Raw genomic sequence first — 15537 nt, forward strand, 5'->3', positions numbered from 1 at the left:
TTGTTCAGATACTGGGGGGAAAAGTGTGTTCTTTGAAAGTGTAATAAGCTAGGTTTCAAAGCAATAATGTGCTTAATAAACTATATGTGCATCCAATATGTTATGTGCACAGAATGAGATACCGTAATTAAAGAGGAGTTGTAGTTAGTAATAAAAAATTATGAAAATGTGTTCATTGAATTGCAAGATAGAGGTATACTAATCACAAAAACCCTTATTTCAGAAAGCCATTTGCACTGTTTGAACTACTAATAAGAAATAATTCAAGGCAAGAATGTGGCTTATGACTTCTCCTATTACAAGTGTGTGGGGTACTGTCATGTGCTATAATTAATCTGTTTGTAAGAATGAAAACAAGGAAGCACTGTGCCCCAATGAAAGGCCTTTTTCATATTAGTAAGCTGGAGGGATACAGTTTTTAAAAAATATCTCCTTTTATTATTTGTAACATGGAGCAGACTATTAGATAAAGTCTGCTGTTGTTCAGCTGTTAAAAGCTAAGTAAGTGTTTCACTGCTCGGGAATCATTTTACAGATACCAAGTGAGGAAAGAAGTCAGTGCAGCTGATTATATATTTTTTTATACTTACAATGTTGTAGTAAATATAGAAAAAGTCGATTTTGAAGTCAGGGATCCAAAATCCTGTTTGGGATTTTACATCAAATGTGGTGTGTTCAGTAAATGAGATATTGGAGAAAATATCGAGCACAGAGCTCTGCGAAGAACCTAAACAGTATCCAACCAGTAGAGTTCAGAAGAACACGGTCTTGTGTCTTTCTAACCACAATCGTCTGCATTATCTTCCTCCACTAAACTCTCTTATCGCTTTCAAAATAAACACACCAATAGTTATCTCATATATAATATTTTCTTACATTTTGAACCTTAGCTTATTGCTCTTGTGTTAAAATACTGTAATCGGACAACGTGGCTGGCCAGTGAGCACAGGAGGTTAGAACACGATGTCATAACACCACGGTCAGTGCTTCAGATCCCCATACCGGCCAGCTGGCAAGAAACAAAACAAAACAACAAAACAACCTTTCACTATCTGTTGCCTATCAGTAAGTGTGTTCACAGTGTAGGTTTTTGACCAATTAAGAATTAAGTCACTGCGTCTGTATTTTTTTGTAAAAATCAGACATTTAGCATTTATCATGCTCTATAACTGTTAAAAATAACTCTTAAACCAATTTCAGAAACATCAGGAGTATGCCTAGAAAAGGTTAACAAATTTGTTTATCCATCTGAATAATTTTATACTTAGAATTACGTTTCTTTTCTAAATAAAATAACACAGTGTAAAGTAGATAATAACCAGAGGTTCAATCTAGGTTGTTTTTATTACCAATACTTGCTTTACGTATGGCGTAAGTTCCTCCAATTTATTGCATGATGGCAGAAAATGATGCTTCTGAGCCCCTGGCAAGGGATATCAGCTGTCACGATGTACTGATTTTATGCCAGTACCGTCCTTACTTACTGCAATCTAGTAAGTAACTCTGAAGACGTCCACTAGGTGGCGCTCTTGCTACAACAACGAAACAAAAGGCTGCTCTTGCTGTTTGCTGACTGAGCGCCTGGATATTTTCCTTAAATTATTCTGTATAGTTGTGTTGGCAAACAGAAACCCACACTCCATAGGCAGCAGATGCAAATATGAAAATATCCAAATAAGAGTTTATTAAATAAAAAAAGCAAAGATGGTAATCTATGCTAATTTTTGGAAACTTGTATGACCATCTAAATTAAGGCAAAATTGAATACACACATCTGCAGAAATCTAACAGAACAGTATTTTTCAAAAGAATGGCATTTTAACAGGATACAAAGCTGAAATTTTCTTAAAACGTCAATTAAATATTTCTAAATCAAAAGCATTTCATTTCTATTTGGTGGTAGTTCTCCAACTATAATGATAAAATGTGTTCCTGTCAAATGCTTCTTCAGAATTCAGAAGCTCACCTGCAAACCCACATCATTTTCACTTAGACGACCTTGATGCTCCGTGTTTTGAATGCACTGATTCTCTCCATCCCTTGAATGGGAATAATTTTTTATTATGAATTTTACCTTTGCATTTTTTAAGAAAAATAAAGTATGCGCATAGATGGTCTCACACACAGAGTTTCAGCAATACATACTTCTGGAAAATTTATTTTCAACCACAGTGTGTGTGTGCAAATGTGTGTGTGTGCATGTGCGTGCATGCATTCTGAGTGTAACATGTGTTCCTATGTGTGTACGTGTGAGCACTGTCATGCTGGTCCATTGATGTTAATGGGAAGATGGTCCATAGTACTTTTTCTTTATTTGAGTATTAGCAATAGACCTGGCTTCACAGGAAGGAAAACTGCATTGAGTCATCTGTGATAGGCTGGATGAAAAGGGAGCAAACAACCCCACAAGAGAAAGCACAAAGCTGCATTTTTAACCTTTCCTGGCACCGTGAACCTAACTTCCAGGCCTTGTGGAGGAGCCAGGCCTCCATGAGCGAGGAGCAGATGGAACAGGCAGTAGCAAGACATTATAAACATTTTTGAAAATGATTCTACCAAGCCAAGTGGCCTGTGGAATAGCGATGGGGGAGACGACATGGGGTCGAGAACCACAACCTGACTTTGAGATTTTTCAGCAGGTGGCAAATGCTGCCAAATGATGCCAGTATTAAATCCAGCACCTTATTCATTGGCACACATTGTCCTGAGAAAGGTCCTATATGGTCTGAAGACTAGGAGAATGCAAATTGCACCTAATGTGTTGAACACCTAGGATGCCATGAGTTTTCCAATTCTTCTACATGCATAGGAGCACTTAATCCTCACTAGCACCTACTGAGGCAGCGATTGTGACCATCCTCATTGTACAGCTGAGAACATTGAAGCACAGAGAGGTGAAGTAACTGCCCAGGGACACACAGCTATGGGCATCGGGGCATAAATCTGGGTAATCAGCTTTAACATCGACCTGCTTGCCCACTAACAGCCAGGGCAATGGTTGCCTTGGTAGGGTTCATCCCACAATACCTGAAGGACATTCATTGGCACCAGGCTGGGCTAGGTCTCAGGGGCTGGCAGTCCCTTCTCCTCCCATGGGGCCTTATTTGGGGACTCTCTGGCATCCCCTTTGTCACATGCTTCCCTCAACTGTGCCTGGAGGATGGTGTCACTCTCTGAACCTTTTGCTACCCCTGAGTCCTGCCTGCTGGAGGTGTCCAGTGTCTGCACATTTTGGTGATCCCACTCCCCTCTTCCCTGCTGCAGATCTGCTCAACAAGACTCTGGGTTTCTTCTCCTTCCAGGCACATTGACTTTGATGTGGTCATATGAGCACTTTGGCTGATGAAATGTGAACAGAATTGGGCATATCACTTGCCAGATGATGGAGCATGCTCTCCCTGCTGCAGGAGAACCAAGACCTCACGTGGAGGTGTGCTGTTAGGAGGTCATAGGGGTCATAGGGTCCATCAGCCTGGGCCCCCCTAGCCCACGCAGCACATGGGGGACAAGCTGGATAATGAACCTTTGCTCTTTTAAACCCTGAGACTTGGGGATTGTAGAAGCTACAGCAAAATTGAACCCAACCTGATATGTTCTCCCATCAGTGGAAACTTCTCCTCAGATCTCATATGCAGAAGGGTAAATATTAAGAATGAATAGAGGCTAAAAGTTCAACTTCATGTATTAATTTATTATATCTAGGATTGCTACCTGAAAATAGTAATACTTATTTAATGATGGAATTTCATTTATCATTGACCAATCTGTAGCAGAGGGTGGAGGGGATTTTAAAGACAATTATCAACAAGGAAAGTAAAGGGATGTAAAGGTAGGTAGGATTTCTATGCTTCACTCAAACTGGCAAAAGACAGTGCAGTAGACTGTGATAAGTTACACATATTTAATGTACTGTCAGCATTGCATACACAAATCAAAACCAAATTCTAAAAAACTGTTCAAGTAACCTACAGGAAGACAAGAAAAAGGAAAAACAATTACAAACTGAGAGAAGTGAAAGAAAACAGAAAATAAAATGACACACTTATACTCTAACGTATCAACAATTACACAATGTGTAAATGGTTTAAATATATCAGAAGCCAAAGATTGCAGAATGGAATGCAGAAAAAAAAAAGACCCAACTGTATACTCTTCATGAGAAAATCACTTTAAATATAATAATATGCAAAGGTTAGAAATAAGTGCATGGGAATAGATATACCAATCACACACACACTAATAAAAAGAAGCAGGTGTAACTATATTAACGTAGACTGCAGAACAAGAGAATTAGTAGAGACGGAAAGGGACATTATATAATGAAAAAAGGGTCAGCCCACCAAGAAGACAGGAATTCTAAATATGTATGCACACAACAAAATAGCTGCCAAATATGTGCAGCAAAACCTGATAAAAGTGAAAGGAGAAACATTCACAATTATAGTTGGAGACTTTATAGCACATCTCTCTCAATTAATTGATAGAATGATTACACAGAAAATCAGAAAGGATAGAAAATCAGAAATAACTAAACACCAACATCAACCAAATCAACCAACAGGATATAATTAACATTTATAGATACCTTCTTTTGGAGTGCCAATGACCATATAGGCCATATCTCAGGTCATAAAACAGACTTCAACAAATTTGAAATAATTGAGCTCATACAAAGAAATGAAATCAATCTAGAAATCAGTAATGGAAAGATCATAGAAAAGTCCCCAAACTCTTGGGGATGAAAGAAAATATATCCCCCCAAATTGCAGACTACATTCACCCAAAAACCTGTCAATGAATGTTTATAGCAGCCTTATTCATAACAGCCACAAACTGGAAACAACCCTGATTTCCTCCTTCAGCTGGTGACTAGTTAAACAAACAGTGGCAAATCCATACCATGGAATACTACTCAGCAACAAAAAGCAAAGAACCATCAATACACCCAACAACCTGTATGAATCTCCAGAGAATTATGATGAGTGAAAAAAGCCAGTCCCAAAAGGTTAAGACTATGTTATTCCATTTATATAACATGCTTGAAATGAACAGAAAAGGACAACACACGAGTGGTTTCCAAGGGTTAAAGGAGGGGATGGGGCAGAGGGACTGTGTGTGTGGAAGTAAAATAGAAACATGAGGGATCCTGGGGGGTGTGGGGGGGTGACGTTCTCTATCTTGAATCTGGCAATGTCATATCCTGGTTATGACCTTGTCCTATAGTTTTGCAAGATGTCACCATTGGGCGAAACTGGGTAAAGGGTACATGGGATTTCGTGTTATTTCTTACACAGGCATTGTGACTCCACATCTATCTAAAAATAAAGAGAGTTAATGCTGGCAAGGATGCAGAGAAAAGGGAAAACTCCTACACTGTTCATGGGACTGCAAATTAGATCAGCCATTATGGAAAATGGTATAGAGTTACCTCAAACAATTACAGATAGAACTGCCATATGATCCAGCAATCCCACTGCTGCGTATACACCCATAGAAATGGAAATCGTTATGTCAAAGGGATACCTGCATTCCCTTTTTTGTAACTCTTTTTACAGTGTTGGAACCAACCTAAATGTCCATTGACAGATGACTGGATAAGGAAAATGTGGTATATCTATACAACGGAATAGTGCTCTGCCATAAAAAAGAATGAAATTCTACCATTTGCAACAAAATGGATGAGTCTTGAGAAAATTATGTTAAGTGAAATAAGCCAGACAAAGAAACAGAAATGCTGCATGTTCTCACTCATAACTGGGTGCTAGGAAGGAAGGAAAGGGGCATGGGGGGAAAGAGAAGGAGGGATGAAGAAAGGAATGAAGGAAAGAAAGAAAGAAAAGACCACAATGATACATTGAACTTTCTGAAGGAGAGAACAAACCTAAGGATGCGAGAGATGGGGGTAAGGAGGGAAGGAGTTTGGGAAGTGATACGTCAGGCAAAGGGCATAAAGAAATATGATTTGTAAGAATAAATATGCTAATAAGTAATTTTTTTAAATATTAAGAAAAAGATCAGTAGTAGCAATGCATCAAAAGATATCAGATGTGATTCAAGTTTCCTAGTTGACAATGACATTAAAAATCTCTTGGGGTCACATTTGGATCATGCTCAGTACCAAGTGATAAAAGAATGAAGCACCTTTCCTTTCTCCTTTAGTTTAGAAAATTTTCTTTGAAAAAGTCAAATGGTAATATTAAAAGTCCGACTTATCAGAAACATCCCAGACAATAAATACAGAAAAGATGACAGAATTTGAACATTGTCATTTTGCAACCTCTAGTGAAATAATCTAGGCCCTGACCATCAATGATTTCTAAAGCCACCAAAAAGCACACGACAATATGTCAACATCATTAATCATCAGAAAAATGCAAATCAAACACAGCAGGATACCACTTCACACACAGTAAGGTGGAAATAATTTGTTGAAAAGGATGTGTAGATATCGGAACTCTCATATATTGCTGGGGGAATGGAAAATAATTCAGCATTTGTGGAAAAGTTTGACAGTTCTCCAAGAAATTAAACATAGAATTACCATATGACCCAGGAATTGCATCCCCCTACTCTGAAAAAATTGAAACAGACAAATCCTTGTAAAAAAATGTTCACAACAGCACTACTCACAAATGCAAAATGGTGAAAAAAAACCCAAATGCTCATGAACTGATATGTGCATAAACATTAGAAAACGAATAGATAAGATAATTATGGATAGTTTTCAGTAAATTTATGTATATCATGGATTAATAAATGGATACATAAATATCTCTCTAGATAATGTTATAATATATATAATTAGTGGTATATCAGCAATATTTGCAATAGCCAAATGGTATAAACAACCTAAATTTCTATCAACTAATAAATGGGAAAACACTGAAAAATGGATGGTAAATATAAATACTTACAGGCAAATACATACATATATTTGTATATGTACATATTTCTACACACACATGAGGGTACTTCAAAAAAGTTCATGGAAAAATAGAATTAAAAGATAATACAAATATTTCCTTGAGCACCCATATATATGTAATGTTATTTAGACAAAAATAAATAAAAGTACTGATGGTCACTGTAACACAAAAACATCTTACAAAGTGAAAGAGGCCAGACACCAAAGATCACTTTCTTTTATGAAATCTGCAGAATGAGGAAATCCACGGAGCCAGAAAGCATATGGCAGGTTGCTAGTTGTTGGATGGAGGTGGGGATGGGCAGTAACAGCTTAATCATCTCGACCTTTTCTTTCAGGGTCATGAGAACGACCTCCATAAAAACACCCGGGGTGAAGTTCCACTGAAAGTACCCTTGGTGGAGCCGTTTCACCTTTTGCCTTCTGATTGCTTGGTAATCGGCAATGAAACTATCCAATCAGGGTTTGTCTACAGGGTTCAATCAGAACGCGTCTTCCAGGAGCCCTCATTTGAATACAGAGTCTATAAATGGGCCGAGCAAGCCCACACTCGGCATTTTGTGTTCTGCGGAGCTGGGTTGGGGGCTGGGTTTTTCGTCTGGTCTTCTCTGGTCTCTGCTGTCTTCCTGGAGGTGTCTTCCCCGGTTCCAGAGCAAGGAGTTTAGAAGCCGCGTGATGACAGCAGCAGGAAAAGCTGCTCCATGGATGTGTCGGAAAGAGAGAAGTAGGTTCCCTGGAAGTGGAGAACTTTGCTGGGTCCAGGCGCTTTTCCATCCTGTTTGGACATCTCAGGCCTGGTGAGTCTCCCCGTTTATGGTGAGCGCGAGTTGGTGGGGAGAGTGGCGGAAAGCGGGGTAGGTCCGTCCCGGGAGTCCACAGAGCAGCCGCAGCCCCTGCCCCTTTAAAGCCCCCGCCGGTGGGCCCGGAGCTTCCAACACACCCCAGTGCCGGCGGTTCCTGCTCCAAGCCGTGTGCGGAGCCATGGAGAGTGGCGGGCCCGGGCGCGGAGAGAGGCGGCGGGTAGGGGCGCCCTTACGGGATATTGTCAACTTTTTCTTCCATCCCTGTGCCGAGCAGCGGAGAGCGGTGGGCCGGGGCGTAGAGAGCGTCGGGCTGGGGTGCTGCTATCGGGTACCGTCGGCTTCTCCCATCCCTGCGGTGAGCATCGGAGAGCGGTGGGCCCGGGCGTGGAGAACGAGTGGCGGGCCCGGGCGTGGACAGCGAGCGGCGGGCCGGGGCGCGGAGAGCGAGCGGCGGGCCCGGGCGCGGAGAGCGAGCGGCGGGCCCGGGCGCGGAGAGCGAGGGGCGGGCCGGGGCGCGGAGAGCGAGCGGCGGGCCCGGGCGCGGAGAGAGGCGGCGGGTAGGGGCGCCCTTACGGGGTACTGTCAACTTTTTCTTCCATTCCTGTGCCGAGCAGCGGAGAGCGGCGGGCCGGGGCGTGGAGAGCGTCAGGCTGGGGCGCCGGTATCGGGCACCGTCGGCTTCTCCCATCCCTGCACCGAGCATCGGAGAGCGGCGGGCCCGGGCGCGGAGAGCGAGCGGCGGGCCGGGGCGTAGAGAGCGTCGGGCTGGGGTGCTGCTATCGGGTACCGTCGGCTTCTCCCATCCCTGCGGTGAGCATCGGAGAGCGGCGGGCCGGGGCGCGGAGAGCGTCGAGCTGGGGCGCCGGTATCGGGTACCGTCGGCTTCTCCCATCCCAGCGCCCAGTAGCGGAGAGCAACAGGTCGAGACGCGGAGAGCGAGCGGCGGGCCCGGGCGTGGAGAGCGGCGGGCTGGGACACTGGTATCGGGTACTGTCGGCTTTTTCTTCTATCCCTGCGGAGAGCGGCGGGCCCGGGCATGGAGAGCGTCAGGCTGGGGTGTCGGTATCGGGTACCATCGGCTTCTCCCATCTTAGCGCCCAGCAGCGGAGAGTGGCGGGCCCGGGCATGGAGAGCGAGTGGCGGGACCAGGCATGGAGAGAGAGCGTCGGGCCGGGTCGCCAGTATCGGGTACCGTCGGCTTTTCCTTCCATCCCTGCGCCAAGTAGCGGAGATCAGCGGGCCGGGGCCTGGAGAGTGGCGGGCTGGGGCGTCGGTATCGGGGTTCTGTTGGGTTTTTCTCCAGTTTTTGCACCGAGCAGCAGAGAACAGCAGGCCGGGGCGCGGGTACCGGGCGCCCTCGGCTTTCTCTCTCGGCTGTACGCGGAGACACGGAGAGCGGAGGCCCGGGAGCAGGGTGCCTATGTGCGGGCAGCTGAGGCCCTGCCTGTCTCTGCCCGGGTCCGATCAGACCGCAGCCCCGGTCGTGAGAGCCGGTGGGTGATGCAGGCGACTCGCAATAGAGGCAAATGACGCTCTCGTGCCAAAAGTTGAAACCATTTAGGTTAGGCGTCAAACGTACCCCCGCGGTGCAGCACCACAGACAGGACGGTAAGTACGTCCCCGCTAAGGGCTGCTCGTACAACACACATGGTGGTGGGGAGGCTTTTGGAAGGATTGACGTGGAAGGGAACCGTTGATAATTTCTCAGATGTGACATGGGCTGTATTTCTGTGGCACAGTTTCACTTCGTTATGCTGTATTTCCTCTTTGTTGAGTTTAGTGTCCTCGTCTTACGTGAGATTTTCTTTGTCCACAGCTAGTGTGTTCTGTAGTTAACTTTTTATTGTGATGCTTCCAAGCTGTTTTTTGTGTTACAGTAAGCCCGGTTTAGTAGAACAAATTGCGTTGTGTTGTTCTCCTATTTATTTGGAAGTATTTGTGAAAGGTCGGTAATTTTGTTTTGTGTTTTTGCCTTGATTATGCATGTTCACGTGATATGAAGCTGACCGTCACCACGTGTGCCCAAGATGTGATGATCAGATCAAAACCATCAGCATGCCCATTATCACCAGTTGCGGTTATTCTCCATATCCCCAGCCAAACCTCTCCCTGCCTACCTTCCCTGCTTCCCCCTCCACCCCAGGCAACCTTAAGTCTGTTCTCTCTCTCCCCAAGTCCAGTGCACCACTCTGTTCTTTCTCTTAGTGCCCACATATAAGTGAGGACATGCAGTAGATTTCTCTGTGTGCTTGTCTTATTTCACTTGAGTAGCTTTTTCCAAGCTCATCAATTTAGTTGTGAATGGCAGAATATCCACCTTTCTTGTGGCTGAGTAATATTCCATTGTGTACATATACCACATTTTCCTTATCCAGTTCTTGTTGAATATTTCAGTTAGTTTCATTTCTTGGTTGTTCTAAGTATAGCTGCAGTGAACATGGGAGTGCATGTATGGCTTTGAACAGTCACTATTGAATCGGCATGCGTATAGTTTTCTCATGTTTCAAATGGGAATGCCGTCTGTTACACAGGGTGGTTGTAAGAGCAAGTGAGAGTTAGTTGGAAAGCACCTGGCCTGATCTAGTTCCCATCCACTTGACCAGCCTTACTTAGCTCAAGCTGCTTCCAGCCCCAGGCTCTTTCCTTCCTTGGCGTTTTGAAGCATATTGTTCTTCAGTCTCCATCTTCACTCTTACTTTCTATTCATTCTTCAAACTATATCCAAATGTCACCCCTTGCGGAAGCATTTTTGGTCCCTCAGATTAGATCAAGGGTGTCCATTATGCTCTCTCATAAGAGCCAGTGCCTAGAATACTAGCTGGCCCCAATAGCACTCTGGAAAGGTGCACTGAATGATGAAAGAAGGACCCACAACTATAATTTTTAAAATTTTTTTATTCAATGTTTAGGTAGAAAATTATTTTCTCAACATAGAAATAAAGAAAAAGGTCACAAATTAAATTTAAAGTCAATTGATAAGGTACAAATTTAGGACTCTCAAAGATTAACATTCTTAATGCAGAAGAATTCTTAAAAATCTAAGCAGAAATTTGGTGAAGGACTTCAGCAGTTAAGTCACACACCCTGAGAAGAAACACATGTGTCTAGTAAGTACATTTTAAGATGATGTTTGGGGGGTTAAGGGGGTAAGACTAGCCCTCGGCTCCTGTGTCAGGACTCAGGCAGCTGGCTCTGGTGCTTGCCTGGTTGTGGGCAGGGTGGGACTTTTGAGGCCCATGGCCCATGTTTCCACATCAGTAGTTTACAAAAATAATTTCTGTAGTTTTGTATCTAATGTCTGTCTCCCCCACTCTTGAAAGTGGCGCTTTTGCCTTCACACTATTGTTTCTCTGGTTCATACCGTAAGTGCTTAGGAAACATTTGTAAATAATTAAATGAAAGATGATTAGGTGCCTAATAAATGGTGGTTGTTATACATTCTTTATCAGTAGTCTCTCTGAGGTGGGATGGCAGTGAACTGCAGTGAATGTGTAAATAAAGACATGATGAGGCCAGGGGACTCGTGCAGAGTCACGCAGCAAGTACGTAGGAAAGGATACATAGGAAAACTGGGACCAGAGCCCAGGGCTCCCCAGGCTCCTGGTCAAGTGCCACGCAAGAGATCTACCCAGAGGTGTGTGCATGAGGGGAACATGTGAGGAGAGAAGATCTAGGAACAGGAGAAAAAGAATAAACTTTGGAGGAGACAGCCCTGGGATCCAACCCTGGCTCCACCTCATCCTAACTCTTGGGTAAGTTTCATAACCCGATTAAGATGCATCTGTAAAAGTGGGATGCTATCCCTACCTCATGGGCTTGTATTGAGAATTAAAGGACATTATGGATGTATACCATGTGGAATGTCCTAGGTGCTCGATAAACATTAACTAGTATATTATTATTACTGCCTTATGGTGGAAATTAAAGATCATGAATGTTCAGTAGTCAGAGCATTCTAGATACTCAATAAACATTTGTTATCATCACCATTATTTTCCCCAGCTTTATTGAGGTGTGATTGACAAACAAAAATTATATATATTTAAAGCATACTGTGTTGATGTATGTGTACATTGTGAAATGATACCACAGTCAAGCTAATTAACATATCCATTACTTCACACAGTTACAGTTTCTTTGGTGGGGGTGGGTGGTGAGAACATTTAAGATCTATTCTCTAAGCAATTTTCAAGTATATAACATGTTAATAATAACTATATTTGCAATGCTGTACAATAGATCTCCAGAAGTCATTCATCCCATCTAATTGAAATTTTGGGCCCTTTGACCAACATCTCCCTATTTACCCCCACCCCCCACCCCAGCCCCTGGCAACCACCATTCTACTCTCCACTTCTATGAACTGGCTTTTTTTAGATTTCACATATAAGTGATATCATATGGTATTTGTTTTTCTGTGCCTGGCTTATTGCACAAGAAAAGGGTAGCTTCTGTCCCCATTGCTTGTGGCTGCCCATTCCCCCACTGATGGTGCTATGTCTGTTGCAGAAGGTCTGATTCTCCCTGTGAACACTGAGCATAAAAACACTGTATGCACCAGCCTGACTATCCACGGAGGCAATTACAGAATGGTCAGTAGAACTGGCTGTGCCCCCAGCAGCACACCTTAGCTTGGAGGAAAGATTGGGCCTCTTTTTTGTAAAAAAAAAAAAAAAAAAAAAGAGGAAGAAAATATATCCAGCTTTGTGAGTCGGTAGCACTTCATCGCTGTATTTTCTGCCTCACTTTGTAGTGTTTTAAGTCTGGCTCAGCCTTTGTTCCTGAATGAGCACCCAAGAGGGGAAAAGTGCCTATCTGGCCTTAATATGTGTGACAAATTACTTAATGAACATTTAACCAAGATGTGAAATTCCCCCATTTTTATCTTCCTCATTCCCTTTTCTTCTGTGTGCCTGTTGGCATCTCAGTAATGCACTAACTCTTTGTAACTTTCTAGCTTTTTTATTACTTTTTTTTAAAGTTAGTGGTGCCTTCTTTGATCCTCCTCTCTTTGTTTCCTTTTCTACAATTTCATACTTCTTTCCAGTGATTTTTGGCTGCAGCACAGTTTAGATATTGAAGGTCAGCATGATTAAACAGATGCCAGGAGTTTGTGCTGCCCCATGATGATGTTTCTGGAACGTTTCTACTGTAAACATTGATTTTTGTATAACTCACTGGACATGTTGATTTTTCCCTGTGAGGTGTAAGGTAATGTTTTTTCTGGCAAAAATAAAGAGGACTGAAACCTGGTACTCTGAATTGTTCAGAGATCTAACCTGCTCCCCTTCTTATTACACTAAGATGGAGGAATACTTTGGAAGTCATTGAGAACGTGTTCCATGTGACATGATAACCAAGTAGGTGCCAGGCTTCATGCTTCTGGGTTTACTTCTTTATATATCTTGCCTCACCTAATGTCATTGTAGAATTTGCTCTAATTAAACAATTGTGTGCCTCTGAGCAAGTCAGTAACCCTCTGTGGGCCTCAGTATTTTTTGACATACAAAATGAGTCAGTTAACCAAGATTAGTTGTCCTATGGGTTTACAGAACAGTTTCCTCTGAAAAGCAGGCAAGACACACCTGTGGGACAAAAATCAGTCCTCTCATTGAGTACATCTGACCAAAGGGAAACCTCATTACAGTGTTGCTGCTTTTCTCCTTGTTGGAAGTGGTGGGCCCACACTTGGGAATGACTGGCCCAGAAAACCCCAAAGGTACAGTTTCAGCTCCATAATTCTGTGCATCTCTTGGATCCCCAGTTCCAAACATGCAGTAAAGCTGACTGCATCTCAATGCACACCTATCTAGGTACACCACTTACTGGAGTGGAGGGGAATGAAATGATACAGACTTGAAGCAGGGCATGCACTGATCTAGTGTATAGAATCTTTTTTTCTCACAAGCAATTATTTTGGCCAGTGCTCTTTTATAAATATGACAGTCCATCTAGTTCCAGAGAGGATCTGAGGCATTCGTGAATAAAGAGGGAAATGCTCTAGAAGCAGGCTCTCACCTGAATAATTCACGTGTGGGCCACAAAAGGCTTGGTACAAGGTCTTTTTGATGTTCATTCATTCATTCACTGAACAAATGTTATTGAGCATCTATCCTATGCCAGGCACTCTGCTGGGGACAGAACGCTGTACAAGGCCCCTGTCCTCATGGGGACCACGTGTTGAGGAGACAGATATAAACAGGAAGGCAGGGACCACTCAGACTTCAGGTGGGGAAGGACCTTTAATTAATTTGAGTAACTGTTTTCATCAATTCATCTTCAAAGAAAGAAATGTCATCACCTTTGATTAGAAAACCGAACAAATAAGGTTACAGATTTATTTTTATTTTTATTTCTTATTTTATTTTTTGATGATCCTACACTTTGCTTTGCTTAGGAAAATGGGCTGGGTAATTTGGCCAAAACAGTCAACTGGCTGATTAGTTGTGTGTGGACTGAGCTTATTTTGCTTGTTTTGGATCTGGTAGAGCCTGAGAGCAAAATGCTGTGGTACTGATGTCTTTTTCCTCCTTGGGTGTGATGAGAAGGTCTTGATAAGGATTATCGATAAAACTAGTTTGTAAACTATCAGTTTAATATAAAATGGTCATCAAATGCATATATCATAGTTGAGACCATGTATTGGAGAGTATTTTGTAATCCAGGAAGCCCTTTCGAATCTTAGGAGAAAGTATAAAAAGAGCATGGGCTTTTAGGATGTCTTGGGTTCAGAGGCCGATCTTGCCACTTGCCTGCTCTATGCCTTTGGTCACCTTCCTGAAGGTTTCTCACCCTTGCCTGCCTTTGCTATAACATCAGGCAGTTATTGTGAGAATTGAAGATGGGGGGAGGTCTGGAAGTACTTGGAAGCATTTCTTGCACGTCGTAGAAACCCAGTAAATGCCAGGAGGTATAGTTATTGTGATGGTTTTATTATTATTGGTATTATAATTATTATAATTGTTCATTATTGCCTTGTAAAAATTACTTATATATTTTTCATACTAGTTAGTGATCATTGCTTACAGTACCAGTTTGTACTTAATTTTAGATGTATTTAGGCTATGCCTTGTGCTTTTCTTTGCTATATGGGAAGGTCATGGTGGCAGGATGTCTTATTCATTCTTCTTTGTACTCTGTCCAGTAAAGTGCCTTGCAGAAAGTAAGTTCTTTAAAACTGTTTGAGTTATTTCTTGCTTTCAGAAACAAACAGCCAGGGTATTTGATCTTATAAAAATCTGGCCCACATCAGAAGGGGACATGGGCAGATGGATTTTCCAAAATTGCTGAGGAAGCTGGAATACAAGCATACTTAAAAAGTTAGCGGAAAAATAGAACTTGAAGATAATATGAACATTTTCATGAACTTTTTGAAGTACCCTCATATAACTGTGTACATTTAGTCTGTTGCCAATGATGACAATATTTTAATACTAAGATAATAAATTATTTCTTCAGCACTTGCTACAAACTAGTAAGTCTCTGTTAAGCGACTTATTTTATCATCACAGTTGTAGAAGTTCAAAAAAATTGTTTTCCTCATTTTACACACAAGGAAAGTGAAGTTTACAGTGCTGAATAACTTATCGTAGATCACTTAGCTAGTAAGTGCTGGGGATGGCATCAAATCCAGGTTTATGGGGCGTAAGTGTACTCGTAATCACATGCTGTACATATGTGTATACATGCATACATGCATACCTTCCCTTATCTTCCACTGTTCCAGAAAGAATGACAACAAATTAGAATTTAGCAAGAGGCGAAAGGAACATTTACTTGAGAAAGAAAATAAATTATGTAAAGTTGCGT

The sequence above is a fragment of the Cynocephalus volans genome, chromosome 4, assembly GCF_027409185.1.
Source record: "Cynocephalus volans isolate mCynVol1 chromosome 4, mCynVol1.pri, whole genome shotgun sequence".
Taxonomy (NCBI): Eukaryota; Metazoa; Chordata; class Mammalia; order Dermoptera; family Cynocephalidae; genus Cynocephalus; species Cynocephalus volans.